We start from the raw sequence: 19,056 nt of genomic DNA on the forward strand, positions 1-19,056 counted from the left end.
TCAGTGGTTGTGCCTGCCGCCGTGGTTGTTTGTTGGGCTGATGTAGATGGCGGGTCCAGTGGTTGCGGTGTTCCTGGAATGGACCACGCGCTCTGGGTTGATGTGGATGGACCCAATGGTAATTCCATCTCGGTGGCCGCCATTTGAATCAATTCCAATTGGGCCTGCCTCTGCGCTCTGGAGAACTCCTTCTCCAGGGCCTGGTGCCTACGGCTGGCTTGCTTTTCCGCCAACTTGGAGGGCCTCTTGAGCGAGTGTTTTGTCTTCGCTTTGCACTTGCCTGCCGCCTTCTGGTCAGAAGGTGTGTTGCAGCCGTAATTGGGAGGTGGAGGGGTCGTGCTCATGGATTGAGGCAACGAGGGTCCCTCCATTCCGCTTGAGCAGTCCCAGAAAAACTGAGAAGACGCTCAGGCAGGCAAGTATTGGCGGGAGCGAAATTGGAACAAGTACCAGGACTGTTCCCCTGATCACCCGACCACAACAAAAATATTCTCTCTGGGCTAAGGTCACGGTAGCTGAGGGAGGTACCGAAGGCACGTTTGGAACCACTCCTTGGGTTCCGCCCGGAGGCCTTAGGTGACCAGGCAACGTGCACCAGTAGAAAAAGGAAAAGGGAGGCAAAAAATATCAGTGGCGACCTCAAAAGGGTCTGTAGGCCTGACTTAATACACAGCAGGTATCAAATGGCGGTCATCTAGAGCGGAATTTATTCTTATTAATACTATTACTATTATACTAATAATAGGAACAACAATAATAGTAAAATAATAATAATAATAACAACAACAACAATAATGGTGATGATGATAATATTGTGTGTTCTGTCTTTAGGCCTGTTGGCCCTGCAGTCGCTTAATTTTTAGCTTTAAAAAAAAATTTTTTTTAATTATTATTATTATTATTTTTAAAATTTATGTATCTATTTTTATTATTATTATATTTTGTCCTATTATTATATGTGTGTATCGGGGGTGGAGCGCTGGTTGTGTGCTCCTATTCCGCCTCTATCAGTGATTCCAGATATGATGTAGAGCTTCCTTAAGCTTGGTTTGCCTTTCTCTGGCAAGAGATGGCAGCCACAGCTCGTTTCTCCCTGAAAAAGGGCTTTGCAGATCCCAGGAGGGTTCTCTAGCCTCCGTTTCTTGGTTGGCTTACTCCCTTCCTGTGCTTCGTTTCCCTCTGAAGATAAGCTCCACAGCCTCCCAGAAGCTGCTTGTGCCCGGGGATTTAAATTTGGCACGCTGTGACGTTTTAAGGTAATCCCAGCCAGGGATTGCCTTTGTTGTCTGAAAACGGCAACTAAAATGGCGCCCGCGGTTGCCCTGGGCTGCTAGGAAATCTCCGATGATCCGAATTCAAGTTTGAATCCGGACCTGGAGATTGTTATTTTTTCCCCCAATTTGAGGAAAAAATCCCTTGGAAGGTTGGGGAGAAAAGCTCAGCAAGTGGTCTCTGCTGATGCCTTTTTTCCCCCCCTTTTCCACCTCCAGAGCCCTGGGGCTGACTGGGATCCGTGGGGAGTTTTCCCCCCCCACACCCCCTTTTTCAATTTTAATATAGGATCAGGGATGATCCCAAGGAAAACTTAGTGGTTGGGGAAAAGGTTCAGCAAGTAGTCTCTGCTGATGCCTTCTTCCCCCCCTTTTCACCCCCCAGAGCCCTGGGGCTGGCTGATATCTGTGGGGAAATTTCCCTCCCCACCAATCCCCTTTTTAATTTTAGGTTTGAGATCAGGACTGATCCCCAGAAAATTTTGTGGTTAAATTCCTATAGGTGGAAAATATTTTTTTGGGAAGGGGAAGCCAATTATCAAGGGATAATCAATCAATGGATTTCTTGTCTAACCTGATAAGCTGAGAGCCACGCCAAAACGAGTCTTCTCCGAGCAGAGACCAAGTTAAGAATGGACTCCACAGGAAGTGGGGGCATGTCAAGCTTTGGCTACTTGGTCTCAAGAGCAGGCAGACAGAGAAAACCCATCCATGGATTATCCATCTCCTGTACTGGAGAAAGAAAGAAAACAATAATACTGAAGTACCAAATTATTTAAAGCAGGGGTTCCCAACCCCCGGTCTGTGGAACGGTACCAGGCTGCAGCATGCCAGCAACCAGGCCGCACAAACAAGCAAAGTCCCATCCATGGGATGCAGGCAGCAAACAAAACCACACACGCTCCGGTCCACAGAAAAACCTTTCTCCATGGAACCGGTCCCTGGTGCCCAAAAGGTTGGGGACCTCTGATTTAAAGGACATGTTGTCTCTTTAAAAAGGTGGAAATTGATAAAATAAAATAAGCAGTTAAAAAAAAGGAAAAGATGGGTTGGGAAATGCATTTTTGAAAATTAGGATATACTGGAGATATAATGATTCAGGACAGGGTCAAAAAAAGCAACATTGGGTAATGCACACAGAAGCCCATCACAGCTTCAATCATGTGGGCCATGCAGTTAACATGGCCAGCCTTGACCAGGGCTTTTCAACCAGTGGTACGGGTACCACCTGTGGTACATTGGCAGCTGGCAGGTGGTACATGACCATCCTAGAAAAGTGGTGGTGGGGGAGGGGAATGAGCTGAGCTGGTGGCAGCACCGCACAAGCCTGAGCGAGAGATTGCTGGAGCTGCAGGGCTGTCAGGGCTCAGTGGAAGCGCCAGGATTAGCGCCAGGCTCCAGCTGGAGCTCGACGCTGATCCTGGCGCTTCTGCTGAGCCCAGAAGAAGCGCCAATCAGCTGGAATGTTGCAGCATCTCCAGGGTCTTGTGATTTACATTCAGATGCTTGGCAACTGATTCATATTTATGATGGTCACAGTGTCCCAGGATCTTGTGAAGCGACCAAAACCTGCTGCAACCACCCAGCAGACGGGGGGGAATAAAAACCCCACCCCCGCTTGCAAAATCCTCAACAGAAATGCTCACAACAATGGAAACCTCAGACAGGAGGAACAGCGTCACCGGGTGGGTAGGCAGGTGTCTTGTTCGGCTGGGGCTTGGGGGGCACTTTTTTCAGTGCCATTGTAACTTCAAAGAGTCACTAAGCAAACTGTTGTAAGTTGAGGACTACCTGAACTTTATCACTTTTTTCCTTCTTTAGGGGGAGGGTCATCATGTTTTTGACACTTGCTAGGCAACGGGTGGTACTCGGATGTTGCCATATCATAAAAGTGGTACAATGGGTGAAAAGGTTGAAAAGCCCTGGTATAATCCACTTACTATACTACAATAGGCAACCTGAAGCCCTCAAAATGTTTTGAGTCACAACATTCACATTGCTTGCCATTGGCCACACAGGCTGGGACTAATAGGAAATAAACTCTTAAGCATCTGGAATTAAATACATCTTTCTTTAAATGCCTTCAGTCATGATGTTTATGATCAGACTCACTCATATAAAGACACTCACAGACACAGAGGGTTTGTACACTGAACAAAATTATAATGTGATATCTTTAGTTCTGATTTATTACATGTGAATTCAGTCACTATAGTCTGTAAGTCATGGTTTATGGCATAACATTATTTGGTTTGTTCAATAAACCATGGTCAAGATAAACGATGGCTTTGTGTAATGTGTGAAGCCACCCACCTATATGCAATCTGTCTCTCTTTGTCACTCTCTATTCCTAATCTTGCTTTGTGTAAGAGTAATGCATAGGACAAAGGGAGAATAAAAAGGCAAAAATGTAAAGATACATGTTATATACCCATGTACTCTCACGCCAACAATTAGAAACAAGGTGTGTAGAAGAAGCAAAACAAACAGGTTATATATCAAAAAACACTATCCTTTCCTTAATCTCTTGAAATCTTTCCTAAAGAAAGCCGTCTAAAGTTGTCATTAATATTATTAGCAGAGAACAAAGTATTATTAAACACGAAGCTACTATTTTCATGGAAAATCAAAACAACCAGCAATGATGAGGATGGTGGGACATACAATTTACATGTAGGCTACCAATGCAACTGTTACTATTATCAAGAGCAGGAGTCTCCAAACCTGACAACCTTAAGACTTGTGGACTTCAACTCCCAGAATTCTCCAGCCAGCATGAGGAATTCTGGGAGTTGAAGTCCACAAGCTGTAAAGTTGCTAACTTTGAAGAGCCCTGATCAAGAGTACCCTTGGTCCCATTGCAAAAAATAACTCCTGTTGCTATAGCAGTGAACCAAAACAGACCAAAACCTCTCCAAATAGATTCCAAATGTGCATATATCTGTGCTGGGGACATGAAATTAAAGTACACATTTCTATTCTATATGGTACAGGACTTCATATTTTTAAAGAGAGCATTCATGTCACCCCCTCAGATGTCTTTCAGATAATCCAGCAGTAGCCACTGGTTCCAAAATAATTTCTATTGCTGTTCATCAACCTTACTGCTTCATCCAACATTTTTTTAAACATTTTTTTTTGGGGGGGAGGGCAAACATCTCAATGAGATACCGAGCATTTGTGGATATGGGTTTGTTCTCAATATTTCAAATGTGACGACCTCTCCCCTCTCAAATTTGCTTACCTCTCTCGCCCATACAAATATATTAGAAGGTAAGAAAAGGACAAAAATCCAACCCCTCCCTCCACACATGTTCACAATGTTGTTCTGCCAACTAATAAAGTGATATTTGTTGCAAATTAAATAAATAATTTGTGCTTTTCAAAAGGAAAGTATCTTACCTCTCCTTTGGGTACGCAAGTCTTGACTACAAAAATATGCCAACATTCTAATGGTCATTTATTTACAGAGCTCTTTTGAAGTCCTTTCAGAAATTCCAGAATAGAATAGAATAGAATAGAATAGAATAGAATAGAATAGAATAGAATAGAATATCTTTATTGTCATTGTGTATCTCACAACAAAATTAAGTGCTGTCCACATTGCACACTACACACAAGTAAAAACCACAAGTGAAATCATACACTGTATACATGCATCCTTCACATTCTATTCACCATTGCGCTGCCCCTAATAATTGCACTTCAATGTTGCACTATACAGTAGTGTATAATATGGTTATAGTTCTGGGATTAAAAACTATTTTTCAGCCTATTTGTGTTTGTTTTTATTATCCTGTACCATCTGCCAGATGGTAATAGTTCAAAAAAAGAATGTCCAGGATGAGATAAGTCTTTGAGAACGTTTTGAGCTTTCCTAAGACAGTGGGAGCTGTACAGTTCGTCCAGAGGGGGGAGGAGAGGGCAGCCAATCATCCTCTGGGCATTATCCATTCATTGGCTAACCTCAATCACTGGATTTTGTTTTCCTTTCAATTTCTTGATCTAGGCCTTTTATAAGTTAAAGAGAAAGAAGAGAGTGAGAAAAATAATATTTTTTGAAACATTTTGTAAAGCCAGCACCCTGATTCCTCATCTCTGCCCCATTTCTCCTGGGATATCCTCCTATTTCTCTATCTTTCACAGCTTTTTTTTTTCCTGACTTTAGTTATTCCTGTTGGGATTATCTGTTGCACATTCCTCCTTCCTCTGGTGATCTCCTTCTCCAACTCCACTACCTTCTTTCCTTCAGCCTCTTTGGTGCGCTTCTCCTTTGATGCATGAACAGCATCTCCAATCCACACCAGCACACATACACAAAATGAAACTACTTTGCCTGACAAATCTCCTTATCAATCTTAGATAAGATAGATACATTTGCTTACAGATGTCCTAACTCAGTGGTTCTCAACCTGTGGGTCGGGACCCCATTTGGGGTCAAACGACCATTTCACGGGGGTCGCCAAACAAGGCTGTCCGCCATTTTTTCCCCTTTTCTTTGGCCACGCCCCTGGCACCTGGTGATGTATAAGTGGTTGGGGGTCACCACAACATGGGGAACTGTATTGTGGGGTCACGGCATTAGAAAGGTTGAGAACCACTGCTCTAGATGTACATATATAGCTATAAAGATGCAGACATATAGCTGAGCTGAAATGCATACTTTGAATCCTTCTCTCCTTGTACGGTGGTATTCTATGCACTACGTCAGGGGAAGGTAAGCTTGGCTCTTTTATGACTCGTGGACTTCAACTCCCAGAATTCCTGAGCCAGCATGGCTGGCTCAAGAATTCTGGGAGTTGAAGTCCACGAGTCATAAAAGAGCTAAGGTTGCCTACCCCTGCACCATGCTTTATGATTTCTGTAGAACCAGAGAGAAGATCTGCAGAATCGCAATTATGGCAGATGTCTATGGAGCTTCTCAATCATCCAGGTCATGGTTGCCCCAAAGGTGCTTTCAAAATCAAAGATGTGTTGATTTTTCAAGAAAATCCAGTTGCCTTTTTTAAAGCACCTTTGGGGTGGCAGTTGTGGCAAGCAACGGTGTAAATGCCGTGGACTCTCTTTGAATCTTTTTAAGTCCCAGAGCAAGCATGGTTGCCAATTCAGCCAAGCAGCACAATCTTTGGGGGTTTATGAGAATTCGCTGTGGCCAACTCACCACAGCCAACTTGCCACAGGCAACTTGTTGTGGGACAAGAATTACATGAATATCAGAAGAAACGGTGGAATACAATCATTAAAGAAAGGATGGAAAAGGAGGGACAGAATGAAATGTGAATGGCAAAAATTAAAATATTGTTTTTATTTATTTTAAAAATTAAACAGAATTGTTACATTGTCCTGCAGTAAGTTATCCCGTGGCAAGCTGGCCGTGGCGAGTTGTCCTGCGGTGAATTGGCCATGGTGAGTTGGCCGTGGCGAATTGGCCACAGAAAGTTGGCTGTAGCAAGTTGTCCCATTCCGATCTTTGCAGCACAGAACCTACTCAGACCCCAGCATATATGCAGCCATAAGTAACAGCTTAATGCTGCCAACTGATCTCAAGCTCCACTGATACGGTATAACTCATTTCCTAGGTGTGATGTATTAGACCAGTGTTTCCCAAACTTGACAATTTTAAGGCATGTGGACTTCAACTCCCAGAATTCCACAGCCAGCGTTGCTGGCTGTGGAATTCTGGGAGTTGAAGTCCTCATGCCTTAAAATTGTCAAGTTTGGGAAACACTGTATTAGACTACACACTAATGTTGTAGTTACCGAAATCTGAATTCATATTAACTGTGTAAATCTACTCAACCGCCCACAACCCAGGAAGTATGTAGTTAGATTTCCACTTACATGGGGGAAAAAAGCATATTTCACTCATCAGAGGAAGAGTAGAGGCAACCAGCCACATCGTTTCATGCTTCTTGGCATGGCCTTGCAAAGGGGAAGTGGTACTTGAACCACCTCTGGAAAACAATTCTGAAAAGTGTTTTCAGCTGCAAGAGCAGCGAATGGTGGATAGAAGAGAAGTAACAGAATGGAAACTTCTGTATAATCTGGCCAAAATCACAAAACTGTGTCTCACTTATTTTGGTCATGTCATGTAGGGGAATTCACTGGACAAAAGCAATTATGTTTGAAAGAGTTATCAGAAAAAGGAAACCAGGCCATCAAAGAACATGAGGGCTGGACAACATCAAAGCTGACACCAGCCAAAGCATACAACAACTCAAAGAAGTAGCGCAAGATTGGAAGACATGGAGAGACCTGGCCCATAGAATCACCAAGAGCCAGACACGACTGAATGGATGATATATATAATATTAATAATAATAGTAGTAAAGTTGGAAGAGACCTTGGAGGTCATCTAGTCCAACCCCCTGCTCGGGCAGGAAACCCTACACCATTTCGGACAAATGGCTGTCCAGTCTCTTCTTAAAAACTTCCAGTGTTGGAGCATTTACTGCTTCTGGAGGCAAGCTGTTCCACTGATTAATTGTTCTCACTGTCAGGAAGTTTCTCCTTAGTTCTAGGTTGCTTCTCTCCTTGATTAGTTTCCACCCGTTGCTTCTTGTCCTGCCTTCAGGTGCTTTGGAAAATAGCTTAATTCCCTCTTCTTTATGGCAGCCTCTGAGGTATCATGTCCCCCCTTGTCCTTCTCTTCGTTAAACTAGACATACCCAATTCTAGCAACCGTTCCTTATATGTTTTAGCCTCCAGTCCTCTAATCATCTTTGTTGCTCTTCTCTGTACTCATATCATCATCATCATCATCATATCTGGCCTCTATCCTATATTCAGGGCTAGAAGATTTAGATCAGTGGTTCTCAACCTTTCTAATGCCGTGACCCCACAATACAGTTCCCCATGTTGTGGTGACCCCCAACCACTTATACATCACCAGGTGCCAGGGGCGTGGCCAAAGAAAAGGGGAAAAAATGGTGGACAGCCTTGTTTGGCGACCCCCGTGAAATGGTCGTTCGACCCCAAATGGGGTCCCGACCCACAGGTTGAGAACCACTGATTTAGATATAGCAACTACCTTCTAAATTAATTAACATATTGTTTAACTATTTTAATTTCATTATTAAATCCCTTCCCCACCTTTCTGTTTATTCTGATGTTCAAGGCAGTATGCAGCAATAGAAAATCCAAATTATAAAATGGAATGAACTTTAATGCAATTAAAAGCATTATGAAAAGCACTTGTTAAATAATTGAGAATGAACAGGCTGGTGAAAACAGTATGCCTTTTCTATCTTTCTAAATATTTGGAGAGCAAACACCTACAGTATCTTTTTAGGGATGGAAACACTTTCCATAATCTGGGACAAGATCATTTCTTCACACACCTGATACCTGAATATGAATCCAGTTTTAGGAGTTAAGGAAGATTTTAACATGAAATTGTATCCTCAGCTGACCCTGCAGATTATTGGTTGGAGAAAAATCAAGCAAGCTTCAGAAACTTTTTCAGCACTTTTTTGGTACTTTTTTCCCAGAACAGTTTAAAAAAAATCTTGCTAGTTCTTTGGAATAACTATCACCGAAAGAGGATTTTGTTTCGTATTTTCAAAAGCATACACTTTTTTTTTCTAGTCAAACATTTGATTCTTGTTGCAATTATATTCTGATCCCTCATGCACTAAATGGGATCAACACATCTGGGAAACATTTGGGTTTCCAGCACAAAACTGTTAAGCATAAAAAGACCCCAAACTGAGAAATAATCTGAAAATTAGGTAGCCAGCCCTAATGCACTTAACAATTGGTTTTTTTTTTTTACTAAGTTTTGATTGTTTTTAGCAATGTAATTTACAAAGTGGGAAAAGTTGCTTCTGCTAAAAGGGGAGTCAGAAATCCTCAATTAGTAGTAGAATTCCATTCTACTTTTGGTTTACCACCTTTGCTTAAGATTTTTGGAACAACACGGGTGAGGACTGTTAGTGATCAGTGGGCATAGGTGCTTCTTTTGCATCCCTGCCCACTCTTTAGCATCTTTGGGGGAGAGAATTTGAAGCCCTACGCATACCTATTATGTTTAGGCTACTGTTTACTGTAATTCTATATATTTATATACCGGAAGCCAACTTCGATAAATTCAGTAAGAACAGGCATTGATATGATTGCCCGGTTAATCTCAAACATGAGAGTGAAAGCAGTTTTTGCAATTTATGTTTCCTCATCTATCCAACCATCCCCCCCCCCCTTTCCTGGTAGAGGATATTTTTCAAGATGCACATTTCCTGGGTTTGCATGACACACTAAACCACAATCTTCTAGCCCAACACATTTAAGTCCTAATGTACCATTTAAACTTAACTCACACGATTTACAATTCACTATGTTGTATACTGTATATCCAGAAAATAGAGTAAATGAAGTAAATCCCAGTTACCTGTAGGAGTTAAGTAGGAGATGCATGCACAGTTATTCATTTGATAAAAAAATAAAAACATATTTTATGATTATGTGACTTATTTATCCAAGATCCTTTTTGTAAAACTAAATGAATCCTATGAATATCAGGCTAGGGAAATATTATCTATGTTCTCATACAAAATATAATCTCCCAAGTCTGAGAGAGATGATCCACAATGGTATCTGTAATGAGCTGTGAGAAAAAACTTGAGAGAGAGGAAGAATAGCTGTAGCCTAACCAATAATCAGACTAGGGCAAGGGTAGGCAACCTTGGCTCCTTTATGACTCGTGGACTTCAATTCCCAGAATTCCTGAGCCAGCAAAAAAAAAAAGGGGGGGGGTGGAGAAAGCATCTCTGAAGGGATCCTTCTTAGTTCTCTGGAAAATAAAGGTAAGGGAGAGAAGAATTGCTTTCTGACTTGGAAGATTCTGTTACAGTTAGTAACCTTATAATAAAGGTGGTGTTACTACTCATGGTGTTGATTACTTGCTGAGTATCTCGAAGGGCTGACAGTATCGGTTTGGGCAAGAGGGTTCTATCTCTCTCAGTCACTGTAATGTAATGTGTGGATGACCTTGGGGAATGAGGGGTAGAGATGTTGCCTAGGAAACCATCAGACAAGAGGGGCAGAAGCCCCCAGTGGCTTAACACAGTGGTTCTTAATCTTTTTGAACGAATCGCCCCCTTGAGCCAATGAGGAAGTTGTCATCGCCCCCCTCCCCCAACATAACCTCTCAATCACAACATAGGAAATAACTTCAATTTATGCAAACACTTGTTTTTTTTTTTTAATTGTCATCAGGACATATCAATGCAAATAATTTATTTCCAGTCTTTTTCCCATATCTCCCATATTCTGGCCAATGGCGTGCCATTGTATGGGTAGAGGCTGCTGCTCAACGCACATGAAGATAAGCGATGTGTATTCACATATGTATGGCGTTCTGTACTGAAGCTAGCTGGAGGAACGTTTGAAAACACAATTCAAGCCACTAATAGCGAGCGATCTGATGTTTTTGTACGACAGATATACAGCGATTCACTGTACGAAAAAGTCTTAAAAGTGTCCCCAAAACATCTCGCTCCATCGCCCCCATATCGCCCCCTTTTCGTTCCATCGCCCCCCTGAAAAATGAAATCGCCCCCTGGGCGGCAATATCACCCAGGTTAAGAACCACTGGCTTAACAGAATAAGAAACATAGGAAGGACCTTCCCTAATGGATCAAACAGTTAAAAGATCAAAACTTACACTTGAAAAATACGTTTGTTAGAATCAGCCAAACCAATGCAAAAATTCAAGCTTTTGATTTTTTTCTGAATTCTGCAGCTGGCAAGCTATTCCAAAAAGCAAGGGACAGGGAGGACGCTTGCACATACAATTTTCTTCCCAGGACATAGCAGTGTAGGATAGTTCTCCATTAACCAAAGTTTCCCAATTCATCTGAATTAAGGGATAATAATTATAAAATGGGCTTTAAAAACACAGGTTAAACTGAGGTTAAATTTCCTAGATCATTCAAATGGTGGCAATGACGGCTACCTATATAATTAATTGAAAAATTTCTAGATTGATTACTGAGCATTATAAATTGGACAGGGGAGTAGCTATGGATGGACATAGATAAAAAAGTTCATCAGAACATGTCAGCAGGTTTGTTATATTTAAGAAGCAATCAAACTCCTATTATATCTTAGCTTGGGAGGTTGGATTCATACCACAATAATCCATAATGCAATTTGTTCACTTATATTTTGTGCAAACCAAAATATAATGAAGTTTGTTAACTATGGATTTTTTTTCTTGTTATATTATGTGAACTCAACCAATTCTTCTTTATTCAGAAAATCGTTGTTAAACAATTCATACCTAAACTTGACCAACGAACCAAGAAATTGTTATACAAGACATGCGTGCACATGCATGCGCGCATACACATACACATATTCCACTTGTATTTACATTGTGAAATGTTTCAGATTGTTTTACTATTCACAGACTACACAGGAAAAATTACAGTAAAATTGTAAGTTTGGAATCATATTGACAGTAGCTTCCAAAGGAAGTAGAAATATTTTAGCAAACACTTGCTTCCTGTGTAGATTAAGTACTTGCTACAATAAGTTAGACATCTTAAAATAAATATTTTATTTATGTTCTGGGCTGATTTGCCTGGTCTCGTTACATGGCAATGTTGCTGGTGGAAGTAATACATTTTGGCTGTACTAGAAAAGGAAAGTATGTTCATTTTCTGATTTCATTTCAGCTTTAATAAACGGAAAATCTGGTTTTGAAACATCTTGGAAAAACTTCTTTCTTGCCAGAATAAAATTGAAATCCTAATAACTCTAAATGCTATGCCTATATAACTGTGCAAGGTTTATAAATTTTGTATCGGCTCCTTCTTCACTAAGAAAATAATTCCAAATCAGGTCATAACATCCTTTCAACATATCCATCCTATACATATTGACGTACAGTGGTCAGCCAAAATTGCTCCTTATTTCTGAATCACTTTGCAAGTCTAACGTGAAAACCTCACACAACTTTTAACCAGAGAACAAGCCAAAAGAACTACAATTCCCCTTGTATACCCTGTCTGAACTGTTGCCAAGAAAATTACACAGACTGGTCCATGTAGTCATCAACAGTCAAACTCCGTCTGAAAAAGTTTTTTTAAATAGCCTAGCCATCAAAAAAGAAAGCAAAATACAGTAATACGCAGGCATGAAAACAACAAAGTCAAAGATGCATTTTTCACAGTCCATGCAGAATCTGCTTCTGAAAAGAGCAAAGTCGACAACTGTAAATGTGTAAAATATATCAGTGGAGGCAAATCTTGTACAGCGTCATAGGTGGGAAAAACCAGAATGAATTAATGTAATAGCGATTCCCAAAGCAGACTGATAGCTAAAAAATGCACCTTTAAAATATGACCTGCAGTAATTTTTCCTGAGAAATCGAATGTGTGCTAAATCTGAGTGGTTTTCCTTCATGATCAGATACAGATGACTATGTATTGTTTGAGTTTTAAAACATAAGCTCCCCCCCACCCTGCAAACCAATAAGGCACTTCCCAGTGTTTTTCACTACTAGCCATGTTAGGTGGGACTGCTGGCAGTTCTGCATTGACTGAAACACTATAAATTCATGCACTGTAGCAGGAGATTGAAAGAACCAACTATTGAGCATTTCCACCCTAGAACCCTAAGCTTTTCCTATTCTGTGCTAATGCTAGCTGGACACTCTAAACATTAAACCAGCTTAAAAAATTCTTTCAGACTGGGCTGCTTCACTAGTAGGCTTGCACTATAGCAATGGTGGCAAACCTATAGCACGCATGCCAGAGGCGGCACTTGGAGCCCTCTCTGTGGGCACACGCCCCAGCCCCGCCTCCTCCCATGGCCCCCTCACCAGCCCCCAGAGAATGGCCCCCGGGCATGGCCCAAGTGAAGCAGCACAGCCAAGGACATAGTAGCCGGGCAACAGGGACAAGACTCCACCCTTGCGCCCCATCGTGCGCAGATGCTGTTGCAGGGCATGGGTGGAGGGCATGGCCGCCATGGCGCTGCTGGGCCACCTGGGTGATCTGTGGCAGGCCGTGGAGGTGGTGGGTGGCCCAGTGGGCAGGGCGGAGCAAGGGATGGGGTGGGGGGTGGTTTTGGGGCACTTGGTCTCTAAAAGGTTCGCCATCACTGCGCTATAGCCTTCCACTAAAAATCCCCCATCTGCTCTGCCTTCCTAAAGTTTTGTTTCAAGATAACAATCCTAGTCCAATCTGTGTGCCTACAAGTGTCATTTTGTGACATATATGCTTTTGAAAAACAGTTTGCATTTAAAGGTTTAAACATTTTTTTTAATGGTGCTGCAGCTATTGACTTGGGTGAAGGGAAATTCCTACCACTGCGCACAATGCAGTTTTTCTAGAAGGAACTTAAACACATCAGAGGAAATTAAAATATAAGCTACTAGAAGCTGGAAAATACCATTTGAAATATGGAGCAAGAAAATACAGACAGAGGTGCAGGGAGATAAATAAAAGACGGTATCATTCATTCTCTTCCTGAAAAAGTTGGTGGCCTGCACTCACAAAAGGGCAGCATAACTATATAGAGATGCACCGAATTTAATTAGAAAAGACAACTCTTGTGGCTTAAGTCTTCGGATACTACAATTGTCATATGCAGACGTTCAAAATGCTTTTCTCAGCTGCCTCAGAGAGCATGATTAGATTCAGTAAACTTAAAATACGAGTTTTCAGTTGAACATGAGGAACTTCTTAAGAATAAGGAAGTTGGATAATAAACCAGAAACTTTGTGTTGTAGACTCTTCTTTGCTATCAATTTTCAGCTTGTTACTGAAAATGCTTCTGTTCTTGGTTCCTTAAGAAAAGTGGTCTTCGGATATCCATGCAGTTTTCTTAAAAACAATCAGAAAGATATCTTTTGGGGAGGGATTTTTATTTTTATTTTAAGCTTCCTATTATAGGAAGCAGAGACAACTCTGTCAAGATCAATGGACAAACTAGGTACCGACAGAGCTATGTGTTTGTTGTCAGTATTACTTCCATATAGAGGTAGTCCTCGACTTATGATCACAATTGAACCCAAAATTTCTGTTGCTAAAGCGAGCCATTTATTAAGTGAATTTTGCCCCATTTTATAACCTTTCTCGCCACAGTTGTTAACTGAATCGCTGCAGCTGTTAAGTTAGTAACATGGCTGTTAAGCGAATTTGGCTTCCCCATTGAGTTTGCTTGTCAGAAGGCCGCAAAAGGGAATCATGTGACCCCAGGACATTACAACTGTCATAAATACATGTCAGTTGCCGAGCATCTGAATTTTAATCACGTATCCGTGGGGATGCTGGAATGGTGATTAAGTATGAAAAATGGTCATAAGTCACTTTTTTTCAGTGCTGTTGTAACTTTAAACAGTCACTGAATGAACTGTTGTAAGTTGAGGACTACCTGTAAATTCTCTGTTAAGCCATTCCGTCCCACTTTTTCACTTGTCCAAAATGTTTTTCATTTGCATTTAAGTATGTATTTAAATATAACCTTTAAAACTTATTCTGATGCTTTGAGCCAAGAATTGTTCTGGAATATTCAAAAAGTATACAAATCGATGACTAATTAAATTCTGAAAGGCATGTAAGTCCATGAATTCAGAACACCCAGAAGTCAAATATTCAGGCATGGTTTGGTAACTATGAATTTTTCTACTCATCAGATTTCCCAGCATCAGAAGGAGACAAATTATCAGTTCCTTCTAAATGAATTTCAACTTTCTTTCTCACTCAATCTGAAACAAAATAATAATAATAATCCCTTTCATAATAAAGCTGTATTAAAGTTTCTGTATTGAGCAGAAAAGAGGCGAAGGACATGATTTTAAAAATCCTCCTGGCAGAAACACCGACAAGTTTTTAGATGAAAAATCTTTACTGCTGAAATCTGGTGAACAGAGAAAAAATGATAGGGGGTCAAGATAATCCTGTACAACAGGATTCCTTAACAAGAAAAATGAGCTAATGACTTACTAGCTGCTAATTAGTTTAGAAGGCTGATGATGCTTTCCAGCAAACATAGTTTTTTTCTAAATGGTTGCCAATGACAGATACAGAAAGGGTATTACAGTAATCACTTTCATTTGAACACAGGTTGCATTGGGTTCTGTACAAAATCAGAGGTGACGTTCACCTACTGTACTAAATTATAATGTGGCTTGTTTAGTTTTAGTGTGTTCTATGAACCCAGACAGTGCCGTTTATAAATACTAGCTAAACAGGTTGCATGAAGTCACTCGTTTATTTCAAAAAGCACTGTAATGCAAATTATAGATTATTGTATGAAACTAGTCTAAGAGTATGTTTCCTGAAATAATAATATCAGTGATTCTAGGATTAGTTGGATATCCCTGGAATCTTAAGATAAGAGAATGCACTACATCAGTGATGGCGAACCTTTTAGAGACCGAGTGCCCCAAAACTGGCCCTGCCCCCGCTCCACCCCCGCCCCGCCCCTGCTCTGCCCCCCATCCCCCACCCCGCCTGCCCACAGGACCACTCCCTCCCTCCAGGGCCCACCGCAGATAACCCAGGCAGCCCAGCAGCGCTATGGCGGCCACACCCTCTGCCCGCCCCCTGCAGCATCAACTGCATGATGGGGTGTGTGGGCAGATTCTTGTCTATGTTGCCTGGCTGCCATGTCCTTGGCTGCGCTGCTCCATGTGGGCCATGCTCAGGGGCGACTCTCCTTCAGGGGGCTGCTGGAGAGGATGGGGTCACAGGAGGGGTGAGGCTGGGGCAACGGCACCTGTGCCCACAGAGAGGGCTCTGAGTGCCGCCTCTGGCACCTGTGCCATAGGTTCGCCACCACTGCACTACATGCTTAAGACAACATTTGTCTGAAGATTGCTTTCATCCCCATCTTACTACAATGAACCTGACTGATTAGGTCAAACAGTCTGGCTTTTCCCACTGTCATTGAACAGATACTCTCAGAACCCCTTAGGGCAAAAGTCCTATCTATCTGTATCTAATACAGAAGCTGTGATGGACAAGTAGCAAAGCAGAAAACAAGGGTAATGCAGAAAAGAAGACAGAATGTTCTATCATCTATTTGGGATAGAGGCTGGTTGCTAGCCTTAATTATACTGTATATACAAACAGCACTGCTAAATCAATCCAAACCCAGCATGCCAGAAGAGTAGTTGCTAAGTAAATCTATTCCCAAGCACATAGCTTCCCATCTAAATAATGTTATCTTTATTTCAGGTTTAGCTGACCTTTTGTTGTTGTTGTTGTTTCTTGCATATTTGCAGAATGGTGTATTAGGCTTTAGACATGTTGCCCCCCTGCCCCTTCAGAACACTGTTTATGGAGGATTGTTTTTGCACACTCCTCTTTGTCATTAGTTTGCATCTTTGACACAATTCTCTATCTACCCACTTCCTCTTACTTCACGTCCTTCAATTTTTTTTTCTGTTCAAGTGAAAAATGATTCATCTATAAACTACAAGCTCTCTTTTGCTATTTTCCTGTTTGAATGTTTTAAAAAAGCCTTCACAAAAACCTTTCTATACATCCTGCAGTTTATGCAAGGCCCAAAAAAATGACCATCAGTACCAAAAAAAACCTGTTTCAAAACGAGTCCTCCTGTCTACCCATTTACTGTCAGTGACAGCAAAGCCACATCTGGTAAGATTTTTCCTCTTTGGACAATTCAGAATTATGGTAACTTGCTGCCTTCTTTCTTCTCTGAATCACAGTCTCCACAAACTATTCTCTCTAAACCCTTTTTACCTAACCATTTCCTTATAATCCGACATCGTACAACCTTATCTGTATCTGGAACCTCAGAGCAGCTTTGCCACAAGTCTGCTCTGCCCTTCGGCTTGTCCTTCTTCAATCCACTCATTCCCCAGCTTTAAATACACAAATTACTTTGTCTCACTTCCTTGTGATCCTGTCCCTTGCTCAGTCTCCTTAGTTTCCCTCTTTCCACATATTCCCCCAGACTGGAAAGTATCTCTAGAACTTTTTATCTCTCACAAGTTCCTTTCTTGTGTCTTCCTCCATTTCCCCTTTCTCCAGGTTCCCTTTTCTTGCAAGTCAGCCAAGTTTTCTCTGAGATGACAGCTCCTTAGGTTCTCCATATTCCCTTCGATTCCCTTGAGAAAATAACCTTGAGCCTCAGGCTTAACAACAGTGTTGATCTCAGCCAAATTTGCAATTTCCCCTTCCCTCATAAAAGGAGGATTAAATTGTTCCAAGTCAGATCCTTGCTCTCTTGACTTTTGAAGGATTCTTTGCCTCTGCAACCACTGAGTCAATCAATGTCACGTGCATTCTAGCTCAACTGCATTAGCCTCAAAACTTTATCCCTCTTATTTAGTGAACAGACCAAAACGGTAGCTGCAAAATAAGGAAACAGACCTGGGATGGCTTCAACAGAAGATGTCAGTTCTCTCTGAAGTTCACTTCAGCTTTTCTACCCATTTCCTGTTAGAGCAATATATGACACCAGAGTTCCGTATTGCACCTCATTCAACCAGATAATAACATTGTACCATCCTTCATCTACTTTGCTTCTCTAGAAGATTTTTACTTCACTTTTTTTTGTTTTTGTTTTTATATAATGCCACAGCCTGGGTTTTTTTTTTTTTTTTTTTTGCCTAGTCAGCTCCTTGGGGTTCACTAAAATTAAATAACAAACACACAGAAAAAATTAGAACTGTACAGGCATGTCTTTGGGTCAATCTCATGCTAAAGACCTCAATACGAATGTCTGCAATGAAACCTTTTGCAGTGCTGACTCATATACAGTGTTGTATATAAAACCGTGCTCCCTGGCCACCAAGACAGGACCACACAAATGGGAACGCACACACGGACACACACAAACCATTCCTTACTTTCAGCAAATCCCACTTATTTTCAGAATTTTCTGCAGTCTGATCTGTTTTATTGCTCAACAGAGTTGTCCTCATTTTCCAAATCTGTCTCAGTATGTGATTAGTTAATGGGACTTTTGAAAAAACTTATGCAACAGGAAGAATAAGCAACATTTTCAGAAAAAGTTATCTCTCATCTAACAAGATCTCTTTAGTAAAAATAATGTTAATTCCAGTTTGAGTCACTTAAAAGAAAATTGGGCAAGGGATTCATTGTATTTGTGACTTTATCAATAGTTTAACTGAGGGACTCTTATTGCTTATTGTTGGTAACTGTAACTGTATCAGGATGTTTTATTGTTATGAATATAATCCACCAAGGGCAATTGCAGCAGCCCCTGCCCCCAAATCAAACAAAGAAAACATTTCAATTGTACACATAAGCAATATTCACACAACCTATTAGGCTGCACAGAGACAAAAGGTAAGGTGACCAACCATCCTCCTTTTGGAAGAACAGTCCTCCTTTTTTGAGTTCTGTCCTCCCTTGAAAAGTGTCCTCCTAAATGTCCTCCTTTTCCATATACCGTCCTCCTTTTGGGAGGACAGTCTCCTTTTGTGAGTTCTGTCCTCTCTCGAAAATGTCCTCCTAAATGTCCTCTTTTTGACGACTAATCTGCAGGGATTTTGTTTCCTCATAGAACGCTCAGAAGGCGTTCCGGGACCTTTTTTTTTTATTTTTTTTCAACTTTTGCATCTACTCCCCCTATTGGCTTTCGAAAGCCAATATGAATTGCTGCTGAGCGCGCCAAAACACCCGGGCGGCAAACTTTGCACGTGCAAGTTGCAGGAACTTGCACCCCTCACTGCTACCCAACTACACGATCTCCTACTTCTTCTTTCCAAAGATAGCTGGAGGAGACTGGAGCGGTAAGTTTCACTTCATCTTCCCTGTTCAGTTCTACGTGGGGATACACA

General features: G+C 41.4%; 1 protein-coding gene across 4 annotated transcripts in view; it reads right to left on the reverse strand.

Moving 5' to 3' along the window:
• Positions 1-19,056, reverse strand: part of WIPF1 (WAS/WASL interacting protein family member 1) — a 74,412-nt gene that overhangs the window by 34,587 nt on the left and 20,769 nt on the right. Inside the window, exon 1 of one of the 4 annotated variants that reach the window (XM_039339302.1) lies at positions 17,621-18,616. The exons of the other annotated variants lie outside the window; for them this stretch is intronic. The gene's annotated coding sequence lies outside the window, so the exon portion shown is untranslated. Of the gene's footprint in view, positions 1-17,620; positions 18,617-19,056 lie in introns of those variants that run through there. 4 annotated transcript variants of the gene reach the window in all.

The sequence above is a fragment of the Crotalus tigris genome, unplaced genomic scaffold (assembly GCF_016545835.1).
Source record: "Crotalus tigris isolate CLP2741 ecotype Arizona unplaced genomic scaffold, ASM1654583v1 scf7180000017733.2605024, whole genome shotgun sequence".
In the NCBI taxonomy this organism is placed as follows: domain Eukaryota; kingdom Metazoa; phylum Chordata; class Lepidosauria; order Squamata; family Viperidae; genus Crotalus; species Crotalus tigris.